This window comes from Condylura cristata, unplaced genomic scaffold, assembly GCF_000260355.1.
Source record: "Condylura cristata isolate star-nosed mole 26May11 unplaced genomic scaffold, ConCri1.0 scaffold00002, whole genome shotgun sequence".
Lineage (NCBI taxonomy): Eukaryota > Metazoa > Chordata > Mammalia > Eulipotyphla > Talpidae > Condylura > Condylura cristata.
Window position 1 is genome coordinate 76,221,052 of NW_004567103.1, and position 24,927 is coordinate 76,245,978.

Consider the following 24,927-nt stretch of genomic DNA (forward strand, 5'->3'; position numbering starts at 1 on the left):
CCCTCTGCATCTCTGGCCTGTACCCCAGTTCTGCAATAGTTGGAGGGGTGTGTGAGCCATTTCAGCATTTCAGGTGAGGATGGAACAGATCCACCTCTAGTTGTTTGAAGTCAATATGACAAGACTCCCCAAGATTTTTTGTTCCATTTGCTCTGAACATTGGAGGTTTATAAGATGTCCCCTTTAGCGTTAGCAGTGGATTTCAAAGCAGCTTATAAAGGAGGCCTTTTGTAACAGCTCAAGGCTAGAGGTTGGCAATCACTCTCAGGAGTGAATCCATGACCATCCTATAGTACTTGTGGTAGATGGCAGCCAGCCCTAGGTTAGGAACGCAACTATGATGTGTTAACAAGAGACTCTGGGCACATGTCCTTTGATCAGATTAATCAGGCACAGAACTATCTGGCATTAACAATTGAGATTAGCATTGGCTGGGAGGTTGGCAAGGCAAAACTGGGAAGTGCCAGCCTTTGAATTCAGAAGCACTTCTGGTTTGTATTCATTTTCAGAATTATATTTGTAGCATAAAAGGAACTCCTAGAAGACTGAATGGATTTCATGATTAAAATGATGCATGTGAGCACACAGTCTGGACAATAGAATGATTCTGTACTCCTCAAATGCACAGCAGTTCGTAGTACAGGGAGGCAGCAATTTTCTTCTTCTTATTATCATATATATATTTTTTGAACTGCAGGAAAATGGTGTGTTCTAGGAGGTTGAAGTTGCTAGAAACCTCCTAGAAACCATGTACCTCTTGAAAAAGGTACATACTCTACTAGGTATGTTGTGCATTGTCATTGTAACAGGTCTAAATATGCCTACATTGAAAGATAAGTAAGTATATTTCTTGACCTTCTAGGCAAAGAACGCTGTTTCAAGGACGCTCTCTTCATTCACTTGATTCACTTGTGGTGGTTCCTTTTTCTGATAGCATAAATTTTGTCACTGACCTTCTGCTAAAAAAAAAACAAAAACAAAAACAAACAAACAAACAAAACGGCATTTCCTGCCTCTCTTACCCACCCCCATGAATCATGAATCATTAAGAATTGTTATTAGTTCCTATTAGTTCCTATTAGTTCCTATTCTGACCATAGCCTAATCTCCAATTACTTGTGGTGGGCACCATAGATGTCAGCATGTAAAAGAATGAACAGTGGGTCCTCCCTGGCATGACAGGTTAAAGCGCAGCATTGCAAAGCTGGCCAGAGAGGTGACCCACATGGAGCAGCAGACCTCTCCTATCTCCCTGCTGTTCCCCTTAGCAGTGTACTTCAGTGTCAATCTACCTGTTCTGCTTCCAACTCTGTCTCTGGTGGGTCTTGTCACTACCTGCACCTCTGGCCTGTACCCTATTTCTGTATACACAAATAAATAAATCATTTAAAAAAAAAGAGCAGTGTATACTGGCAGCTCTCTGTCAGATTACTGTACTCACTGACACTCATGTTAAGGACTTAGTGCCTAAAATTCTATGAATACAGATATGGGAATATATGGGAATAGCTCAGAAACTGGAGGCTGGAGCATGCATCTGCTTTCAGGCCCAGCTTCTGCCTCATATCCCACATCTTTCGCGTATGTTCTTCCTCTGCTTGGTGTTAGATGGACTCAGTGCTAAGCCCCAGAAAGATGTGCTCTAGGTGTCTGGGAAATCATACTCTATGACAGATGGTGGCAAATTAAACTGGCAATTGAAACAGCCAGAGTGTTTTCAGAGCCTCTGCTGGAGGAGTGATTCCAGATGGGTGGAGTCAGAGGAGACAACCAATTGGAAGGTGGCCCAAAACATTCAAGCTGGATACCACCTTGGTCAAAAAACACTTTCTAAAAACCTATTCAGTAGAAGTTATTCCCAATTCTATTGGTACATATAGTGATCAGAGACCTGTGTCTAGGAGGAATGGCACATACAGGGGCACAAGGACCATTCGAGGATAAATAGAGGGGAGTGGGAAATTATGGCCACTGAAAAGAATGTGGTGATGTATGGTGATGGACAGGTCTTGAATGACACAAAGAAAATGAGAGAAGCAAACTTCTGGGGCTCGAAGAGATTCTAAGCAATCCCTCAATGTAAAGATTAGGAAACTGAAGCTCCTTCCTAGTAAATGAAGTGGTTTGTTCAAGGTGAAAATTACTCAGTTCTTTGGTGCTCAGTGATTAGTGCTCTTACCACTACTAGAAATGTTAGTAATATACCTCATTAATGTATTACTACCAATCATACTATTATAGGCTATACCAATAGTAATAGTACAAAGCACTATTAATTGTTAAGATTATAAACAACTGGGATCTCCCTGGTAGTGCAGGGTTAATTCTCAGCACTGTGAAGCCAGCCCCAGCCACTGCAGCACAAGCTGGCTCCCTGGCCAGGGAGCTGACCCACATGGCATGGCAGATGTTCCCCTCAGCAGTGTGTGTCAGTAGATCTGCCTGTTCTGTTCCCCACTGTCTCTGATTGATCCTCGCACACACACCCCTACCTCCACACCTTTGGCCTGCACCCCGGCTGTTGCCTGCAGAAATAAATAAATCTTTATTAAAAAAGATTATAGACAACATACAAGATGCCAGTCATTATTATAAATGCTTTTAGTTACCACATTAACTAAATTAAGTAATTTATTATTTTATTTTCACCTCCATTTTGCTGGTGGAGATACTGAGGCAGAGATGTACAAGGAACATGCACAAAGTCATAGGGCCAGTAAGCAATGGAACTGAGATTCACCCTGGGCAGTGGGCTGCTCAGCCTGTGTCATTCTTTCTTTTTTTGTGGGGAAAGGTTATTTTCATTAATCTTTTTAACCCAACCACCATAAATTTTTAAGTTTAGTTTAGTAGCAACCTTGATCAACATTTCGAGATACAGTTTCAAAGCAGTAGTTCCAATTAAGATGATGATCTAGATATTGCTTTCATATAAATGAAGTTTTTTTTATTTAAGGCTAAAAGCAGTCTGACATCTTAAAGAAAAAAAAATAACCTAGATTTTAGTACCTAGTAATAGAAAAATACTCACTACAACAAAAAGGAAGATGTGGATTGAAGGCCAGAAAGAAGCACCACTATTTTCTTCTATAGTCAAAGTCTTAGACAATAATATGCTAGTATGAATGTGTCAGGCACATGAAAAGTGTAGTGAGGTATGCTGCAGGAAGGAGTGCAGTGGTGGCAGACATAGCAGGGATCTTTCTCCTGGAGGAGGTTGAGGCATCTCTACAGAACAATTTTCTTATAGTCCCCATAAGTATTACCATTAATCATGGAATAAAGAGAGGTTGCAAAATTATTCCTAAATTCCTTATGTCAAGAACATCTATCTCACTCCTGGAACACACAACTGATGAGAAAATGATCATCTGTCTCAGTTCCCTTCACAGCATAGTGGTGTGTTTTTGCAAGATAGGCAGATAAACTTCAAATAGATTTCATAATAGCAAGGAGTAGTTGCTCCAAATTAATGGAATTCTCTTGGTCAATGCTTGTATCTTATACAAGTCATGTATTTCTCAAAAGCCCTTCTGAAATGAGACATACTTTTCTTCATCTGTCCCCCATTTAATGTTCCTCAGCTTGAATGCAAGCCGGAGCATCTTATTCAACCTGAGCTTCATCAACATTAGCATCAGGGTCTTTATTAGCCTAAGGAAAACTAACATCTTCTGGAAGTGCCCCGAAGGCCCCTAGCACTTTATCTTGAGCCATATTATTCTTCATGCACTTTTTTTTTATGACTCTCTGGTCTTCAGGTGTCCTTGATGCAATAATTTCCATCAGTATATTTCATTTGTCCCAACTTTAGTTCATAGCATCATAAAGCTGAGAGGGGTTCATGAGAGCCACTATTAATTTTTCAAATTTTACAGTCAGTTCTGATTTCAAATGTTCAGAAGATCTCTGCCAAATAGAGTTTTAAAAGCCACAGCAATTTCTTTGGCTGAGCATTACTTCCAGATGTCAATAGGCAGGATGCTCTATTCATTGATGCCTATGGTCTGCAGAGAATTTCTGCCATCATACCCAGGGAAGTCAGACACAGAGCCGTTGGGAACCTGGGCCATGGCGACCATCTGGCATTTCAGGGAAGGGGAAGCAAGGGCAGTCATGAGACCAGACATGATCCTCCAGGACACAGATGAAAAGCAGACTGTGATGCTCTGGCCTCTGGTGAAGCAGGCCTGGGCAGAGAGGCTGCCTGCAACTTGCCCTTTTAGTTGAGCTACACAGCCCCACAGGTCTCTGACTTCTGGCCCGGCGCCCCTGTCCTTGTACTGGGCATATAAAGGATTGAGGAGACTCTGAACAAAGGGGTGACATGATGAAAGTGATTTAAAAATGCTTTGTAAGCCTTTAGTGTTCACAGGGGACTAGAGAAGAAATGGAGAAAGGATATGAGGTAGAAGATTGTCTGAATCCAGCTGTAATAAGTATCTGGACCACAGCAGGAAAGGAAAAGTTTGCATCAGACAGGAATTACTAGTGAGCAACAATTCATATCATAGTGTGAAGTGTGAATTAGTCTGTCCGGTTACTTATCCTTCTAGAAAACAAAAATACTGATGGACGAAAGAGGGATTGGAAAGAAGGTTGACAAAAAAAAAAAAAAGAAAGAAAGAAAGGGGGGCAGGGAGAGAAATAGTACAGAAAAAGAAAGGGGGAAGGGAGCAAAAATAGAAATGAAAAAATACTGATGACTTCCCAAACTCTGACATTGATCCTGGTGTTTGGGAGATCATTTCATTTACTTTAGGTACAATGCCAGTATCATGGAATGAAGCTAAGAAGAACAAAAAAGAAAGACTTCATCTCCTTAATAAGGGTAAATACCATGCTAGGAGTCTATTGTTTTTCACAGTTTGGGACACTCTTGGAGACTTGTGACCCCACTGCTCAAAAACCTGTTAGAAGACAGCCTTCACCTGCAGAGTCTCTTTGTCCAAGGTACTGGCCTTTGCCAAGGAACTCCTATCCAATGCCTGAGTATGCAAGGGTACAACATGGGCAGCCCTGGGGGCCATTTAAACCCCAACATTCCTTGTGGAGATGACTAAGGATGCTCTGGGGATTCATCACAGCTCAATTCTACCTCACTGATTTGTGTTTCTCCCACCTCCCTTTGCAGGTGTCTGTCCTAGGAGTACTCTGTCTTCTTTTTTTTTTTTTTTTTTTTAAAGATTTATTTATTTGTACATATAGAACTGGGGTACAGGCCAGAGGCTCAGGGGCGGTGAGAGGCTTCACCAGAGACAGAGTGGGGAGCAGAACAGGCAGATCTACGAAGTACACTGCTGAGGGGAGCAGCGGGCGAGACAGGAGAGGTCTGCCGTGCCATGTGGTCTCCTCCGGGGCAGGCGGCAGGCGGGAATCGAACTCATGCGGAAGTGGCTTCAGCTTCTCAGTGCAGCGCTCCAACCCGCTGCGCCACCAAGGAGGGCCAGGAGTACTCTGTCTTCTAAACTCTGCTCAGATTTGGCTTCCCTGGGAACCCAAGAATAAGTATGGAAACTCTGTCTGTCTCACTTGTCACTCTACTGAGACTTCTTTTCTGATGGGGAGTGTCTTCTTCCTCCACCATACACTTCCTCTCCCTGTTTGCATCATGAAAGATAGAGAGTACCTGATCATGCCCTGGGGCAGAGGTGTGGTCTTTTTCTTTGCTAGAGCCTTCAAACAGTTCAGGGGCTTGTTGGTTTATCTCTTTGTTGATCACATATGTTTTGTAGAACACGGAACCTTCAGAATGTGTTTAATTAGAACTGATTACTCATTTCTGTGAGGACCTCAGGTAAATGAAGATGACGAGCCCCTGATTCTGTCAGATGTTCTCAGAGGTCTGCCAGCTCTGGCTTCAGGATCTCCTTCATGGCCTTCATTGTGTGTGTGATCTCGTGAGAGCCACTGGCGCCTTTCAGTAGGAAAAGGGAGATCCACTGCGAGATTCGGTGTGACTCGTGAAACCCAATACAGCTTGAACATGGCTCACCAGTTGGCTCTACACTCTGGCTAATTCTATTCTCTATCCTTTCTCAGTTGCAGTGAGATGATCATCCCTGTTCACCCAGCTGTGGCTGGGAATATTTGTACAGATATGGCAGTTCTGTACCTCCGTCTCACTAAACCTTAGACAGGGTGAGTGGAGAAAGGATCACCACAAAAGATCAGCAGCTATGTGCAGATATGTCCACAGGGGTTTGGACTTGAAAAGAAGAAGGTTTTGAATAAAGTATGCCTCGGTTTCTCAAGGTACAACTTTCTTGGATAAAAGTGTCCATGAAACATTGGTGCCTAAACAGGAGTCAGAGCCCTGTGGGGCTGCATAGCTTAGATAAAAGGGCCAGTTGCCCCTCCCTGGTGGCACAGCGGGTTAAAGCACAGCACTGAGATCTAAAGCCGCTTCCGCATGAGTTCGATTCCCACCTGCCCCGGAGGTGACCACATGGCAAGGCAGACCTCTCCTGACCCGTCCGCTGCTCCCCTCAGCAGTGTACTTCGTCGATCTGCCTGTTCTGCTCCCCACTCTGTCTCTGGTGAAGCCTCTCACCACCCCTGAGCCTCTGGCCTGTACCCCAGTTCTGTATGCATAAATAAATCTTAAAAAAAAAAAAAAAAAGGGCCAGTTGCAGGCAGCCTCTCTGACCAGGCCTCCTCCACCAGAGGCCAGAGCATCACAGTCTGTGCTTCTCATCTGTGTCCTGGAGGATCATGTCTGGTTCCATGACTGCCTTGCCTCCCCTCTCCTGAAATGCCAGAAACATTTGTTTATCTTTATCAAGGATAAACAAAAGTTATACTTCAGAGAGGAAGAGAATAGACAATGAATAGTGATTTCAATTAACTGTAAACTGGGCAAAGGAGCCCAGATAAAGGTGAAAGTCTAATCTCCCTGCTTGTGATTCATTCTAAGAATAACTGACTGCATGAGGAGTCAAATATTTAAGGAGATTGGCTCATATTTGAATGCTGAGCTTTGTTCTGTCTTGTAGCTACCCTCAGCTGCTCACTTTTAAATACAGTACATGAGCAGTTTCCCAAATATCCACCAGGTGGTAGCTTTATACCAGAAATTAGGTTTTAGGTTGTGGAACTCCAAGTTGTCTTTCTGTCCCCAAAAGTGAGGTAGAAATAGGTTTGCAGATATAAGCTAGTGAAGATGAGATCAGACTGGATTAAGGTGAACCTTAATCCAATGGTGTAGTGTCCTTACAAGAAAAAGGAAATTTGGACACTGGGACTCATACACAAAGGGAAGATGGACATATTGTAACAAGGGGTGGTCCCTAGGAAAAGAGGAGGTTCTAGATTCCCTGCCCCACTCAAAAGGGGGTGGAGCTGAGCAGGAAACAGGATAAGATGGAGAGGAGACTGGGGAATGAAGGAAGCAGCATGGAGAGCCAGGAGACCTGGAAGAAGCATAAGGGGCAAAGAGATGTGTGAAGAAGCTGTGCTTGGCCTGGTTGAAAAAGATGTGGATGAGAGAGACCCATAGGCAGTCTAACAATGGCAGCTTTTATCTTGATTTTGCTTTTGCTTTTTTCCTCCAGATTTGTCTGTTTCTGACCCTTTTTTATGGGTCCCCACCAGAAGGTGTTGGGAGTGACCAAGTGCAGAGATTTACTGAGGGACTGGATAAGGGCAGTAATAAATTAGGCCTTGCATCCAAGGGTGATAAGGCGGTAATAAACTGGGCCTTGCATCCAATTAATGGGGTCTTGCAGTCCGGGATGGGACTAGATGAAGGCGATAATGAACTGGGCCTTACATCAACGGACATAGTGACGAGTCACCCTTTTGGAATTTGAGTTTAGAATCTACATAAGAGACTCTTTCCCCTTATAGAGTTGGCAGGAGCTGCGGACCCTACTCTAGGGGCTCTGTCTCAGCTGCTGTCTGGGAGCAATAAACTCTGCTTGCTCAGCCTTTCTGCCTCCTGCTTTCTTTTCTTGGGCTGGTCACAGAAGTTGGGACAAAACAGAAGGTGCTAGCCTTGCTTTGGGCCAACCCTGTTTGGGTGGACTTCCATCTACAAGGGGAAGGGTAACTTTGGGTATCTGATTTAAATACTGTATTTTCTATATTACACACTGATTATATTAATGTTCCTTTCCATGAAAGGTGTTATATATATATACATATATATATATATACATATATATGTATGCATAAATAAATAAATCTTTATATATATACATATACATATGTATATATATATATAAAGATTTATTTATTTATGCATACATATATATATATATAAAGATTTATTTATTTATGCATACATATATATATATATAAAGATTTATTTATTTATGCATACAAGAGCTGGGGTGCAGGCCAGAGGTGCTGGGGTGAGAGGATTCACCAGAGACAGAGTGGGGAACAGAACAGACAGATCTACTGAAATACACTGCTGAGGGGAGCAGCAGGCAATACAGGAGACTTAACCATGCACCACTAGCGAGACCCCAGTGATCTATAATCTTAACAATTAATAGTGCTTTGTACTATTACTATTGGTATAGCCTATAATAGTATCATTGATAGTAATACATTAATGAGGTATATTACTAACATTACTAGTAGTGGTAAGAGCACTAATAATCACTGAACGCCAAAGAACTGAGTAATTTTCACCTTGAACAAACCACTTCATTTACTAGGAAGGAGCTTCAGTTTCCTAATCTTTACATTGAGGGATTGCCTAGTATCTCTTCGAGCCTCAGAAGTTTGCTTCTCTCATTTTCTTCGTGTCATTCAAGACCTGTCCATCACCACACATCACCACATTCTTTTGCAATGGCCATAATTTCCCACTCCCCTCTATTTATCCTCGAATGGTCCTTGTGCCCCTCTGTATGTGCCATTCCACCTAGACACAGGACACAACGTAGGTCTCTGATCACTATATGTACCAATAAAATTGGGAATAACTTCTATTGAAATACACCGCTGAGGGGAGAAGCAGGTAAAACAGGAGAGATCTGATATGTCATGTGAATTAACTCTATGGTGGGGACCAAATGTGCTGCAGTGGTAGTGAATAGTTTCATAATGCTGAGCAAACACCTAATACCACCAAAGAGGCCCTGTACATTTTATCTTGATGCAGTGGATGGCAAAACCTATTTAGAGCAGGCAGGTTTGGGGGTTCCGGGTGCCCATCTTCCTGCCCTTTAACAACATGAGAGTTGAAGTCCAGATTGGGGTGATGCAGCCACAACCAAGGTATACCTAGAATTCTCAGCAGCCACCAGAAACTAGGAAAATATAGAGAATTCTTCCTAGAACTTGTGATTGTGACACAGACTAATAACACCTGGATTTCATACTTGCAAGCCTTCAGAACTGTGAGGGAATACATTTCTGTTGAGTCACCAAGTTTGTGGTCCTTTGTTTTGGCAGCCCCAGCAAACTGATTGAGAAAGGAATGAAAATGACAGAGAGGCAGTCATGTAGGTCACACCTGAAGCAGGAGGGGACAGAGAAGCCTTTGAAAGTGACAGCAGGGAGATGACCACTGAGGGCCACAGAAGTAGATCTTGGCCCAGAACTTTTGCAGTGGTGCCCTGAACTCTATGAGATGGCCTTTCTGACATCCGACAATGGAGCTTGAAACTCAAATTGAGTACAAAAATGTAAAAATTGCTTTTCTAGCTTTTTTACTGCTTGAGTTTGTAGAAAACTTAGTGCCAATTGCACACCCACTCTCTTATTTAATGCTCTAAAGTATAAGGATCATGGTGTAAATTAGATGGTGAAGACCAGGCCTCACATAGCCCGCTGTAGCATGGGATTCAGCCCCACCCCTGCCTGCTTCCCACGTCCTCCTGCCTTTCATTATCATTTCTATGTTTCCTGCTATCTGCCTGATACTTTGGCTAAACTGGACTGAGCCCCACACCTTAAAACAAAACTGTGAGCTTCCTATTTGCGTTTTGCGTTGACAGGACTGCACAGATAAAAAGGGGAGCTGTGGAACAAGCTGTAGGATGTCAGACTCTGAAGAGCAAGATCCTGGCTTTTTTTACTGATAGAATAATCATATAGCACCAGATGTGTGGGGAAAGAGGACAAAAAGAAAAGGGAGGGGCGAAGCTAGAAAATGTACTTTGTCACCTATGTATCCCGGATTGCGAGTCTGCCCTCCAGGCACTGCTTATCCGCTTGATAACTCAGTATTGTGATTGAGATCAGGCTCTAGATCCAGCCGCCTGGGCTTCAATCTTATCCACAGGATATCCCACTGATCTGGAGTCCTTGTCATACATCAGTCAACAGCGCTGCCCTCTGCGTTCCTGGTCATACCTCATGATACATGCCCTTCCCAGGGTGATCAAGCTTTCTGCTTTTCTTTTTTTAGAAAAAAAAATTATTTATGCATACAGAACTGGGGTGTAAGGCAGAGGCTCTGTTCTTAATTGATTTGAAAAGCACCTTGCAGGGTTGGGCTCCTATAAGGTCAGACTGGGCAGTTTGACCTTGCTTAGGAATACAGAACTGTAGTTAACAAAAATGATCGCTGAACAGGGCTGAACAGGCCGTTTAGGATTAGCAGAACCCGCACTTGTGCCCTTCTATCAGGCTGTCATTGCTGAGGGGGTCTTCGCTTTCTGGCTTCCTGTCAAAATCCTCCTTTTTATTCCAGGCCCAGCCTTTTCAGGCTTCCCTAACCAGTTGTCATCCTTTTTAGTTATGACAATTGTTTTAAAAGGCAGATTACCTGCTGCTTTTTAAACATTTGCTTCACGCTGTTTCGTTTTTTAGGACAGACCTACCTTCTTAGGTGTTTTCACTGACTGAAATCCAAAGTAGATGCCGCTTTTACGACAAATGACAGAAAGTGAGATCAACGTCAGCGCCAGCGCCAGCGCCAGCGCCAGCGCCAGCGTCAGCGTCAGCGTCAGCGTCAGCGTCAGCGCTAGCTTGGCGGCAGTGGGTCCTGGGCCGCATGCGCACGCGGGGGCTCAGGCCTGACTCGAACCTGCTGTTACCTGCTATGGCGGAATCACATGCTTCCTGCTCTTCCTCTAAGTGAGTGTGATTTTAGGTCTAATGTGCTATTTGGTATATTATTTTGGGGGCCTCGGGTGCTCCAAAAATCCCTTTTAAATGAAGGGTGTAATTACCACTTTGCTTTATACCATTCCAACTTTGGAAGGTGTCAGGAAGCTTCGCTGTCAGATAGTGATAGAGTGCATCATCCTGTGTTTTTGAAGGCAGCTCAGTAGCTTCTCAGAGTTCACCGTAACACCGCACAGAGCCTCCTCAGGGCTCAGTGCAGGGCAGTTCATTTGTATCGTGGAGTTGGGGCTGACTATATCGCTGTGTTTCACAGCGTACTATGGATTTAGGTACGCCTGTGATTTTGGGGAAATGTCTCGTGCCTGGACTGACCAAAGGATATGATGAAAAGCTCCCCATCATTTAGATTGGAGTATCATAGCCCCTTATTCGTGTGGCTTGTGACTTTCCAGAAAGTTGAGTGAAAAAATAAGCATCTGGAGACATGCTGCCTTAGAACATGTTCTACCTGCATTGGGGCAGTTCTTCCGAATAAAGAGGTTTGGGGTCGTTAAGCCCCCTGGCTGGTCTGATTCAACACCTTGCTGACTGCTTTTCATTCTCATGTCTTCCTCTGTCTGCAGATGTCTGAAACCCTTAGTCTGAGCTCATGCACTTGCATTCTAGAATCAGAGGTAGATGTGGAAGGCAAGTTTTCCTGTGAGGGATAAGAAGTTATTTAATTTCTCACTGAGATCTAAATTGCTGGCAATTTCCTTCCTGAGATAGCTCTCGTAAGGAGGAATAGGTTGGGCAGAAGAAGGACCTTGAGCCGACCTATTGACTAGCTCAGAGATGAGCAGAAAGGAAGGAGCAATGGGTAGTGGGATAGAAGGCCCAGGAGAACCAAAGGTGTAGTTCACCCGCTCCTTTTCTGTCATGGTTCTAGTCTGATTCTGACATTTCTTATTTTTGATTTCACAAATATTTTGGAAAAGTAATTTCCAAAAACATTCTGGAACACTAGAAAATTCACATTTAATTAATTAAATAAGAATATCAGTATTTAAAAAAAAACCCAAATCCATACCACCTATAATCTCTATCATTTTGTAAAAAAAAAAAAAAGGATATTTTAATTATAAAGCTTTGTCACTGAGAAAGTCTCAGAATAAAGGATATTTCTTTAAAGTGGATGAATATAGCTTAATGGGGGAAAATACTACTTTACCCCTGTCTGTATCCCTTTGTGTGGGTCCAGGAAACTGTGCTCAGATTGGCACTCCTGTACAAATTGATTTTTGACCATCATATCCAGGCTGATTTTGAAGCAGCAGACTATCTATCGTTCATTGCTCCGTGCTGCCCCCTGGTGGCCAAAATCAGGGCAAGATTTTTATCAAATATTCTTAGGGGCCCTATCCCCACAGTTACATTCTCTCTATATGATTTACCCACAGTGCAACTAATGATAGGGCCATATGGGTGGGTTAGGATGGGACAAATGAAGATGAAGACAGCTAGACCATTCCTGTCAAGAAAGCTTTCCTATAACACTGATATTGCAAACAAAACTTAGCAGAAATATTTGCGTTTGTGCATTGAAACCCCAGCTTCCCACCAAAGTGCACTCACTTCTTCACCACAATCCAGAAAAGGCAACCAACGTCTGTGTGGGTGGAATGCAATCAATCTCTCAACATTAGAGCAATCCTGTGAACTTGTCCAGCTGGCCAATTTCTCTCCTGCCCTGTGAGGAAGTCACACCCATGTACCCTACTGACCCTGGGAAGTAACAGCACATAAACATGGCCATGCAGTTTCCCCACAGGGCGTTGCTGACTTCAGCCCCTCAGCAGTCTAAATCTGACTTAGGTGTCCCTCCTAATTGGCAAGTCTATCATGCCTGCTCCAAATCCCAGTAACTTCAGTACTATTCTCTATCAATATTTTTTCTTATTTTGTCATCCAAGTAGATGAGGAATTCCCTGTTGGCTGAGGTTATGTTGTAACAGTTTTCTATCCATCTCTCATTCTCAGATTATTTCCCAGAGCTCTCAATTTTCTTTTATTATACAGAGGATTTGCCTGCTTCCTTGCAACAATCAGGGCTGCACTTACCGTATTAAAATATTTCTCATCAAAGATGAGAACTAGTTGAGTTAGTATAGTAAGTTATTTGACTGTAACAAATAAGCCCCAATAACAAAGATTTACATTGCCAGAATTAGCAAAGAAAAAATATAGACCCTTCAGCTAAAGCTGAATATCAGATAACCTAAGGGTCTTTTTAAAGCATGAGTATGTTCCAAATATACATACTAAAAATGTATTATTACTTTTTCTGTTATTGAAATTTAACTGGCATCCTATGTTTATCTGGCAGCCTTACTTGGAGATTCTGCTTCATGTCCCCATTCTGGGCTCAGGTTACTGTAGTCTTCAATAACTGAATATCACAGAAAGGAAGAGGATTTGCATGCTGGCCCTTGAAGTTTTCTTTTGGAACTAATATTCATTATCTTCAATCACATTTCTTTGCTCCAAGTGAGTCATTTGCCATTCCTAACTTCTGTGGGGTGGCGAAAGCAAGATATAGTTTCCAACCCTTTACCATCTGGTCACTCTCTACTTATTTTTACCCAACTGTTAAGTGAGCAGAATGAGGAAAAAGTAGTTTCTTGTAAGGGGAAACCAAAGATGACTTTTAGCTTTCACAGTCTTGGTCTTAAAGTAAAATGAGGTTGAATAAGACCTCAGCCACCCCACAATGAATTCAGTGTTTAAAAAATTAAAATTCTATAGTTGTAAGACCCCCTAGTGTTAATAGAGAGGCCTTGGGAAATCTGAAAGATTTGAGAAGCCTTAGGTCTTTCTTTACCACAGTTACCAGTTGAGAGGATAGAAGTGATACCCACAGCTAGTTTTTTTATGGCAGAATTGAGGTTCAGATATTGAGGTAAATTAAAGATGGCTGAATATTTCTTGCTAACCATCCATTTGAGTCCGGACCAGGGCTAGTGGTCCAATAGAATTATTAGACCAGTAGATTATGACCAAAGCAACACTGCATGACTGCCAAAGTCAGAAAGAGCCATGTAGTTCCTGCCATGGTCTTTGGAAAAACTTCCCTCCAAGTCTAACCATTTTGTAAGAAATCTGACTACCCTGAGGCTACCATGTTGGCATGGGTTTGCATGGTTGCTGCAGTTGCTAGTCCACTTGACCTTAATCTCCAGTCATTTCTACCAAAACTCCCCAAGTATCAGTGACATTGTTTTGGATCCATGGTCCAACTTCATCACCGCCTAAATACCAGATTGACCTCAGAAAATGCTGCATGGAACTAAAATATCCAGCTAAACTTGGCCTGAATTCCTGATCCACAAGATCATTAGCTATAACAATATGACTATTCTTTTCAGCCAGTAAGATCAAGGAACAGATACACATGCACTAATACTCCCAGATACCTTGCTTTCCTTTTCTTTTTACACAGATCCTTCACGTCACACATCTGGGTGCTTGCATCAGATTTCATGAACCAGAAAACACCACAAACCTGGAATCTCCATCTTCATTCAAACAGGTTTGGGCAATATTACACGTTCAGTGCTGTTGATAACTCTTCATTCAAACAGGTTTGGGCAATACTACATGTCCAGTGTTGTTCTCATTTTAAAGTCAGTGAGTAATCAATCCAGTGTTTAGTGAATACCACCATAAAGGAGGGGCCTGTGCTGCGTGGTAAGCCCCTTCTCTTTCTCTCTCTCAGGCAAAATAACCTCATTGCCATTTTAACAAGTACACTCACATGCTTACTTGCTTCTTACCATCACCTGTGAGCCAGGTAGCACCACAGATGGGATTTTAACCCTGATTATTCATCACATTCTCCCATAACGTTAAAACTCTAAGAGATAGAAGCAAATCTTAATTTTACAAATGAGAAGACTGAGAACCAGGGAGAAAAGCAGCGCTTGCTGCTGTGCTCCATTACTAACACAAATTTTTCTGGCCAGTAAGACTCCAGTTTGATCCTAGAGGTTCTTTAGAATGAATACCAAAGTCATGTTGAGTGTTTTCAATACTGTCGTTGCTTTGGGAAAGGATGATATCTGCTTAGTTCTTGTGTGTTTTGTTGGTCATCTTCTTGTTTAGCTCCTGACTGAGGGATGGGCTATAATCTGGTTGATGAACAGTTGGGGTTTCCAAAGTTTTGGGTTAGAAGTGGAGCTTTTCACTGGAGCGAGCATCCTCCCACAAAACCATCCATCTCTGTGGCGTGGGATAGGCCTCAGAGATATTTCCATTTTTGCTCCAGCGCATAGAAAAACAATAAGTCATGGGGATGTTTATCAATCACAGGTTACTCAAAAGACTTCCTGGCTTGCCCTGAATCTTTCTGCCTGGATGGCAAGATACAGGTCAGCATCCAGTAGCAGCAGGGTACAGCTAGGAGACTGGTGTGGAGCATGAAATATTTACAAGTAGTACAGGGACCCTGTGCGACTTGGATAAAGAAAAGTCCAAATGGTGCCAGCAATTCTATGTTGAAGTCATTCTGGAGATTAAGAATTTATAAAGCAATTTGTACCCACAAAGTGAATGTTGTGTCTGTGTAGCATTTTGTGCTCTGACATGACATATGGGGTGATTTTGAATATGTGTATTAAACAGAAAACCACACCAATTAGTTTTCATCCAGAATTCAAGAGAAAGCTGTTTCTGACTGTGGAAGTTAAAGTTATTTGTGAAACCAGGAGTTGACTGTAGCTTTTTCTGAAATCACCAAGAAACTGCAAGACACCATAACTACATTTTATTTCTTCTCTGACGGTTCAGATGACCCCATTCACAAAAAGGTGTCTCTATTTAATCTACTCTAGCTCTTCAATTGTCCAAAATCCCACTTTACCTTTTAGTTAGAATTATTGACCTTAGTATCTAAAAGGTATTATAGATCATTTGGTCCAACCTCCTCTTATATTACTGGTGAGTAAACTGAGATTCTAAAAGGTTAAAAGGAAGGCTAAATCTTTAAATGTTTCAAGTCTACCTCCTACATGCTATTTCAGAATCTTATGGGGACTGGTTGTTAAATGTGTTCTACAGTTTCACTGAATGCTTTTTACCTTGGAGTTTCTACATTCCTCAGAATTCCTTGCACAAGCTGATTCATAGCATAGGCAATCTGCAGATGACGAGTAATTGCTGCCCAGTTCAATGTGCTGAGTAAGAGTAAGCTCTTCTCATGGCTAGCTCTCACTGGACAAGTTCCTCTCCAAACATGACCTCTACTAAGAGAACTTTGATATCATTTAGCTAAAATCCTCTCCTTCCCCATCCCCTTAACCATACTGTATCTCCTTTCATTGCTTAATTGTCTTCCTGGCCCCTGTCATTATCTGAAATGATCTATGTTTCTTGTTTATTGATTTCTCTTCTCACAGGAATTAAGCACCCAGAGGGCACAGACTTTGTTTATCTTGTCCACTATAGTGTCTGCAGTGCTTACTAGAGAGCTAACATGTAAGAAATGATAAATATTTGTAGATCAGTTGATCAAATGATGTAATTGATTAGTGATGTCTGCCATGGACAACGGAAGGATAAGATAATATCAATATATCAAACTTTTGTCACTGCAGTTATTTGTCTTTGGGCAACTAATTCTGGATACAGAACTGGTTTTCTTCTGACATTTAACTTAATTCTGGTCTATCTGCTGATAACTAATTATTGGTACTCTGGAAAAAGGAATTTCTCTTAATCATAAATTATGATCTTAAAAGGAGAAAAAGGTCACCCTTTATCAAATGCCTAATAGCATCTTATTCACCACAGAACTTCTACAATATGAGAGAAAACTGCACAATAGACATTTATTTACTGACCATTTCTACTGTTTCAGTATCATTTTAAAGTGATTTCAGCTTGCTTACTAATCTGGAATAGCTGTACTATATTACAAACTATGTACAGAGAACACGGTGCACATGGGTGTGACTAATCGAGACTGACATGTACAAAGACCGACATGTACAAAGTCATGAACAAAGTTCAGGCAAATAAATTAGACTTCTCTAAAGTAGGGTGAGGGATATCCATCTCCTTAACCCTGAATGTTGGCTGTTCTCATCCATCCTTTCCTGGAAGTCAATATCTGAAATAGGCTAGTATGAGACAGGAGAGGTTTGAGAAAAATAAAACACCAAAGAGGGATTTAGTGTGTAAATATATTTACAAATGCATCTCGATATTTTTAATGTCCTTTTAAACAATTGTAGTGTATGTGGAAACATTTGTTGCAGGCTCATTTTTAACCCAATCGATACTGTTGTTTCATGTCAGGAGTAAGATATGATTCAGCGCCCTGGTAAATCTGATTTAATATTCCCTGGGACTCTGGGGTTGTATACCAGCTATACTCCTAAATTTGATGGTGTCAATATGACCTGACATTTAATTATTTGCATAGCCTATTTAAAATTAAAATAGCAACAGGCTCTGAGTTCTTTTCAAGCTTTAATACACTCTCCTTTTAAAAATATATTTTTCATAAATTACCCCGCTGTCTGGCAGGCAAACCCATCTTTCAGTTCCTGTAATAAAATGGGAATGGTGCTATGTGGGTGTGAAATGTGAAATGTGGAGGAGAACACCGTGGTTAAACAAGAGTGGACACTGATCAAGTCCATTAATCAAAGTGCCTTTTAAATCTCTGCAAGTTGAGAACTGTAGCATCCAGGGATTTGATTAAAGAGGAAATATAAATGGCAGAGAAAGCCCCACAGCTGCCTGGGTAGGTCACATCTCTGAGCCTTCGATGAACAGAATGTTGCTTTCAGTGGGATTTGTTTTCTCTTCTTCATTTTTTTGAAGTTCATCTGCTAAAGGAGTTTATTTGTTAAAGAAAGAAAGATGGGTTTGCACTCCACTGTCTTCATATGGCTATTGGAAAGTTACCAAATCAATATTCTAAGAGCTTGTAAATTTCTTCAAAACAGTATCTTACACCCTTTCATTTTTGGATTGCCCCGACACTCCTGATTTCCATGTAGCACAAAATAAGGGGTCTTTTTATTCTCCTAATTTCAATGTTCCATATCTAAGACTAATGGAATGGTCATAATATCAATATGTAGAGAAACTGTTTTTAAGATCTCAGTTTAGTCCATGTCCTTCTTTGTCATTTTACTCTCACACTTTTGTCACACCTACTAATTTATATATATATGTGTGTATTGTCTAAGTGCAATGGGCTTTGCTTTGTAACTTGTTCTTATAAACTAATGAACTATTCTATGCCAATAAATAAAGAAATAATTATTGACAGAATAATTTTTTAAATGACTGCAACCAATCTTCTGTTCTTGGACATTTAAGTTAGTGTTATAAACAATATTGTGATGACTGTCCTTACAACCAAAATTTAATTCACAGTCTTAAATATTTTTGTTGGTTAATTCCTTAAAGCAGATTAGAGCAAAAATGTATTCACATTTTTAAGAAATCAGAGTGTGTCTATACACTCATTTGTATTCTATATATGTAAAGTATCAAGGAAGATTAAAAAAATTGTTAAAATATATTCATTATATCATCCTTTGTTTCTGTACAATGTATGGTTTCCCCCTGAAATTCTCACCATCAGTTCACCTGTGCACCATCACCATAGTCCCCTGTCCTCTTCCCATCCCTGTCCTGGTCCTTCTCCCTCCTCCTTCTTTACAGAATGTCTTTGATCTATAGTTGCCTGATGATTTTGATTTTTACTTTATTATAGTTACTTTTTTTTTCTGATTCCTTTTTTGTTTTCTCTACATTCCTCCTATAAGTGAGACCATTCAGTATTTTTTCTTTTTGGCTTAGTTCACTGAGCATAATCCCTTCCAGCTCCATTCATGTTGCTGTGAAGGGCATGAGTTTATTATTATTTTTGAATGCTGAGTAATATTCCATTGTGTAAATACAGTACATCTTGATCCAGTTACCTATTTTTGGGCATCTGTGTTGCTTCCATAGCTTATCTATTGTAAACTGTGCTGCAATAGACATAGGGGTGCAAGTGTCCTTTTGAATTAATGTTTTGTGTTCTTTGGGTAGATTCCTAGGAGTGGAATTGCTGGATCATATGGAAGCTCCTTTTTTAGGAGTTTGAGGAACCTCCACACAACTCTGCATAGTGGTGGAACCAGTTTACATTCCTTTTTCTCTACATCCTCTCCAACATTTATTGTTGCTAGTTTTTCTTTTTTTTTAATTTGTGCCATTCTAACTGGTATAAGGTGGTGTCTCATTGTGGTTTTTATTTGCATTCCCCTGATTACATGATGTTGAACACTTTTTTCAAAGAAAGATTGTTGATGTCAGAATTTGTTGAGAGTGGCTAATCCATCTTGTTCAGATCATTTTATAGAGATCTCTGCAGTTCACCAGGGATAATATGAAAACAAAACAAAACAAAACAAAAAAACTATGGCAAATTCTATAGTAATGGCAACTTATAGTTATTTCATACCAAGGGAATGGCTGGAACCCATTATCATTGGGATCAAGAGAGCAGTATCTCTTTTAGTTTATCTTGGTTATTCTTTTGCTTGATACATGCTATACTTATCTGCATAATTCTTAGTATTTACTTGTGTATTTATCCAAAGTTCTGTCTTAAGGTATTAAATATATATATATATATATTGCTTGCTAATGGCCTGCTTTCCTAATTTTGAGAAAAGGCACTGTGAGGTGTGTCTTCTGCTTTTCTAGATCTGTGTTTTGGAAGATGACAAGTAGTACTGGGAACCATGCAAGTCAAGAGATATTTACATCTGTTCTGTTGGGAGGAGTTGCATGTAGGTGGTAATCTGATTTGAAATTAGATCCTTCATTGAGTGGGAATGTGGTGGCTTCCCAGCAGAACTCAGCACATGACTATGTAACTACTTCACTTATTCATGCAATGAACACCCATCAAGGGTTTGTTATGTGCTAGACACTGCTTGGTTCATTTGTGAGCAAAATAGACGCTACGACGCTCCCCCCTCTGACGCTCCCCCCTCTGTTCATGCATGGCTCCAGACACAAATTGAATAAAAAATAACCCAGATAACATCACATGATAATGAATGCTATAGTGGCAATGTTATTGATACAGTAAATATCACAGGGGTTATGGTAGTGAAAATGTATCCTTGGGTTTTGTGCTGAGAATTGAAACACAAAAAAGATCCAGTCTTGGAAAGATCTGAGAAGAACATAAATACAGAACTGCTACAGAAAACCAAGCTGTTTATGCTTGAGTCATAAAAAGAAGGCCAGGGTGTATGGGGTAGAGTTAAGAGCACAAACAGGCATCAGAGATGAGCTGGCAGGGCAAGAGGGAGAGACATCTGAGCCTATGGGTCTTGGTAAGGGACTGGAATACTTTGAAAGTATGACAAGGAGCTTTAGTGTGATTTAAGCAGAAGATTGGCAAGTCTATTTTATATTTACAAAGATTGTGGGAAATGGATTTCAAGGTAGAAGAGAGAAATCTTACTATGGAATAAATAAGGAATTTCTAAAAAGGGGCAAAACTAAACCATATTGGATTTAGAGAGGCTACATAAGATGAGTAAAAAAAAAAAAATTCCTTTGAAGTTGGCAAGAGCAAGATGGAGATTGTTGAGGACTTGCACAAGAGACTTGATTGCAGAGGTCAGAATGGACAATGGATTAGAATTGTCAAAGAAAGAAAGAAAGGTGCTCTGGGTAGAGACTGAGGTGGAGAAATCTGGACGTGGGCTGGCCACATAGCTAAGGAAAGAAACAACATAAAGGGATACAAAGGAGTCAAGAGAAATTCTACAAAGGAATTAGGGTGACCTTCAACCACTTTGTCTTTCCCTGCCACCAGAATTGCTGCTGTGTTGGCCAGGAGTTTTGAGATTTTGTGGGAGGAGAGACAGCCTAGTGTAAGAACTCCATCCTGACCTTTGAGTAACCACAACAAAGGAGTGAAATCTGCACTACCTGACTATATAAGGAACTCTCAAGTTAACTTTCTAGTCTTGTTTTAGTGCCTGACTTTTAAACATGAATAAAGTCTGTGAAAAGCACATATTTAAAAGAATTCTTTACGATAAAGAACAGAGAGCAAAATTAACAAACAGAAACGAGAATGCAGGTAATGTGAGGAGATCAGACAAAAACTTAAAAAAAACCTGGAATTAACATCTTAGGGACATAAAAAAATCACATCCATAAAAAATAGGGTAATATAAAAAAGGAACATTTAGAGAAAAATAGAAGATTGGAAATTTAAAATATGCTAGAATGATTGGTATTAAGTTAAGGAATCTTTCAAAGTGTAAAACATAGCAATAAATAAGGATAAAAAAGTAAGAAGTTGAAAAATTGATATTACTATGTAAAATAAAAGTGGAAAGAAAAAGGAGATTTATCTGTCAAACCCATGATTATAAATGATAGTAAAACAGAAATAATTTTTTAAAATTTATATATAATAGTTTATTTTTACTTCATTTTGTGCAATTTTTCCACCTCAGTTGCAATCCCCTTGGGCTTCTCATCATCATATCACCCATATGTCATCATCATAGTCCAATGCATTTCCCTCCCCACACTGTTTTTGATCCCATTCCCCACTCCACCCCCACAAAATGTCTCTGATATATAGCTGTTCATCATTATCATTATTTTCTTACCAAGACAGAAATAATTTTTAATGCTAGGTACTAAAAGAAGTAAAAAGAAACATATTTGTTAACCTAGAGATAATTATAATTAATTAAAAGAAAAATAAATTTAAAGAATATTAATTAGCTTGCATTTAAAAGATTATATTTACACAAAAGAAAGTGAAAATAAATACATAGCAGGAATGTGAGATGATGGGATTATGCTGTAACCCATACGATAGACCGTATTGTTGTAACAGATCTCAGTAGTCAATGGTTCACTTTTCTTTTAAAGCTTTTTTAATATATGTCATATCATATTCAGTTATCCTACTTAAAATATAGAACTCACTGTTTTTAGTATATTCATAAATATGTATAACCATTAAAAGAGTGAATTTTAGAGCATTTTCACTACCTCACACAAAAACCCAATGTCTCTTAGCCATCACCTTAAAGTCAGTCTTTTGTGACTGACTTCTTTCACTTAGCTTAATGTTCTCAAGGTTCATTCATGTTGTATTATTATTTGTGCTTTTCATGCCCAAGTAATATTCCATGGTATAGATATACAGTATTTTGTGTATTATTCATAAATAGAAGGACGTTTGGATTGTTTCTACCTTTGCCTAATACAGTGCTGTTATAAACATTTCAATGCACATTTTTTGAATGGATATATGTTTTTGTTTCTTTTGAGTATTTACCTATGAGTGGAACTCGTTTGTCATTAATTTCTGAGGATTGCAAGACTGCACCTTTTTATAACTGCCAACTGCATATAAAGATTCCAATTTCTCTCCAGTTTCTCACCAACACTTGTTATTTGATTCTTTGATTTTAATCACCCTTGTACATATAAAGAGCTATTTTGTTGTAGTTTGTTACCACTTTCTTGATGACTAATGATATTGAGCATTTTTCTCTTGTTTTTACAGTCCACTTGTGTATCTCCCTTCCTTAGGGAAGAGCTGATGTAGATCATTTGGTTATTTTTACATTGGGTTATTTATCTTGTCATTATTGAATTTAAAAGATTGTTGTATGGTCTAGATACAAATTCCTTGTCAGATATATTATTTAAAAATATTTTCTTTCAATTTATGCATAATGTCTTCACATTCTTCACAGTGTCTCTTGAAGCACAGAGTTTTTATTTTTTTTATTTTCTTTCATCTTTGTTAATTTTGAATAGTATTTGATGTCTCCCTTCAGTGAAGTCCCCATAGTTCTCCAACCACATAGCCCAATCATCTGTCACCATAGTCCCTTTGAAGTACAGAAATTTCAGTTTCACTAAGTCTGATTAATCTAGTTCTCTTCTGGTGCTTGTACTTTTTTTTCTCTTTCTCAGATTTTTTTCCTCTCCAAATCCTAGCTCATGAAGATTTACCTTTGATTTCTTCCAAGAGATTTATATTTAAATTTTTTTTAAAGATTCATTTATTTGTGCATACAGAACTGGGGTACAGGCCAGAGGTGCAGGGATGGTGAGAGGATTCACCAGAGACAGACTGGGGAGCAGAACAGGCAGATCATCGAAGTACACTGCTGAGGGGAGCAGCAGGAGGGTGAGGAGAGGTCTGCCATGCCATGTGGTCACCTCCAGGACAGGCGGGGCTTGAACTCATGAGGAAGTGACTTTAGCTTCTTAGTGCTGTGCTGTGCTTTAACCTGCTGTGCAACCAGGGAGGGCCCCTATTTTAAGTTTTTACTTTTTTTTTTGGTCTTTCATCCATTTTGTGTTCATTTTTGTATATAATGTGAGGTGAAGGTCCAGTTTTACACTTTTTATGTGGCTATTCTGTTATCTCAGCACCATTTATTGAAAAGTCTGTTTTTCCCCCTGTTGAATGCTCTTGGCACTTTGTGGAAAATCTGGTGATCATTGACTTGTGGGTTTATTTCTATATTCTCAACTCTGTTGCATTGATTTGTATGCTTATCCTTATGTCATTCTGTCTTCATTACAATTGCTAAGTGGTTAAGTTTCAAAATTGGGAAGAGTGTCTTCCTATATTATTCTCCTTTTTCTAGTTTGTATTGAGTATTCTGAGTTCTTTGAAATTCCATGTGAATTTAGACTTGCTTTGTTAATTTCTACAAAGAATTTAGCTGGGATTTTAATAGCTGTAAATCTGTAGATCAGCTTGGGCATTATTGCCAACTTAATATTAAGTTTTCTGATTCATAATCATGGCATGTTTATCCATTTATTTGATTTTCTTACCTTTTGATTTTTTTTAAAGATTTATTTATTTATGCTTACAGAGCTGGGGTACAGGCCAGAGGTATGGAAGGTGAGAGGATTCACCAGAGACAGAGTGTGGAGCAGAATTAGGCAGATTTACAAAGTACACTGCTGAGGGGAGCAGTGTAAGTCTGCCATGCTATGTGGGTTATCATCCTGGCCAGGGTTTGAACTCATGCGGCAGTGGCTTAGGAGAGGTTCATGATGCAGTGCTGTAACTTGTTGCGCCACAAGGGAGAGCCCTGATTTTCTTACATCTTTTATAGTTTTTAGCATTTAAATCTTGAACAGCTTTTAAGTTTATTTCTAAGTATTTTATTATTTTAATGCTATTGTGAAATGTGTTATTTTCATTATTTATCTTTTTGAAAGTTTATTACAAGTGTAGAGAAATGCAATTGATTTTTGTGCAATTGATGTTATATTCTACAATGTCCCCAGATTCATTTACTACTTCTGGTAGCTTTTTTAGTGAATTCATGAGGATTTCTATGTAGAAGATCCTGTCATCTCTGAAAAGAATAGTTTTATTTCTTTTTCCATCTGGCTTCTTTTACTTCCTTTCCTTCTCTACTTGCTGTTATAGACTGAATGGTTATGTGTCTCTCCAAAATTTATATGTTTAAATTCTAATGTGATCACATTAGGAAGTGAATCTTTGGCAGTGATCTAGTCATGGGTGGCAAAGCCCTCCTGATGAAATTCGTGTACATGTACGAGACTCTAGAGCTCCTTTGCTCTCATGTGAGGTTTCGGTGAGAAGGCTGATCTATGAATCAGATGGCAAATTCTCACCAGATACAGAATCTGTTGGGTGCTTTGATCTTACAATTCCCAGAAATAAACACTTATTGTTCAATTCACCAAAGGCATTGTATATTTGATTTAGCAGCCCAAATAGAGTTAGACAATTCCTTAGTAGAACATCCAGTACAAAGTTAAAAAAGATGTGGCAAAAATGGGTGTTCTGGCTTGTTCCTGATCTTA

General features: G+C 39.9%; 1 pseudogene; it reads right to left on the minus strand.

The window, feature by feature from the left end:
* Positions 1–3,228: 3,228 nt before the first annotated feature.
* LOC101630414 lies at positions 3,229–11,633 on the minus strand (annotated as a pseudogene).
* Positions 11,634–24,927: the final 13,294 nt, after the last annotated feature.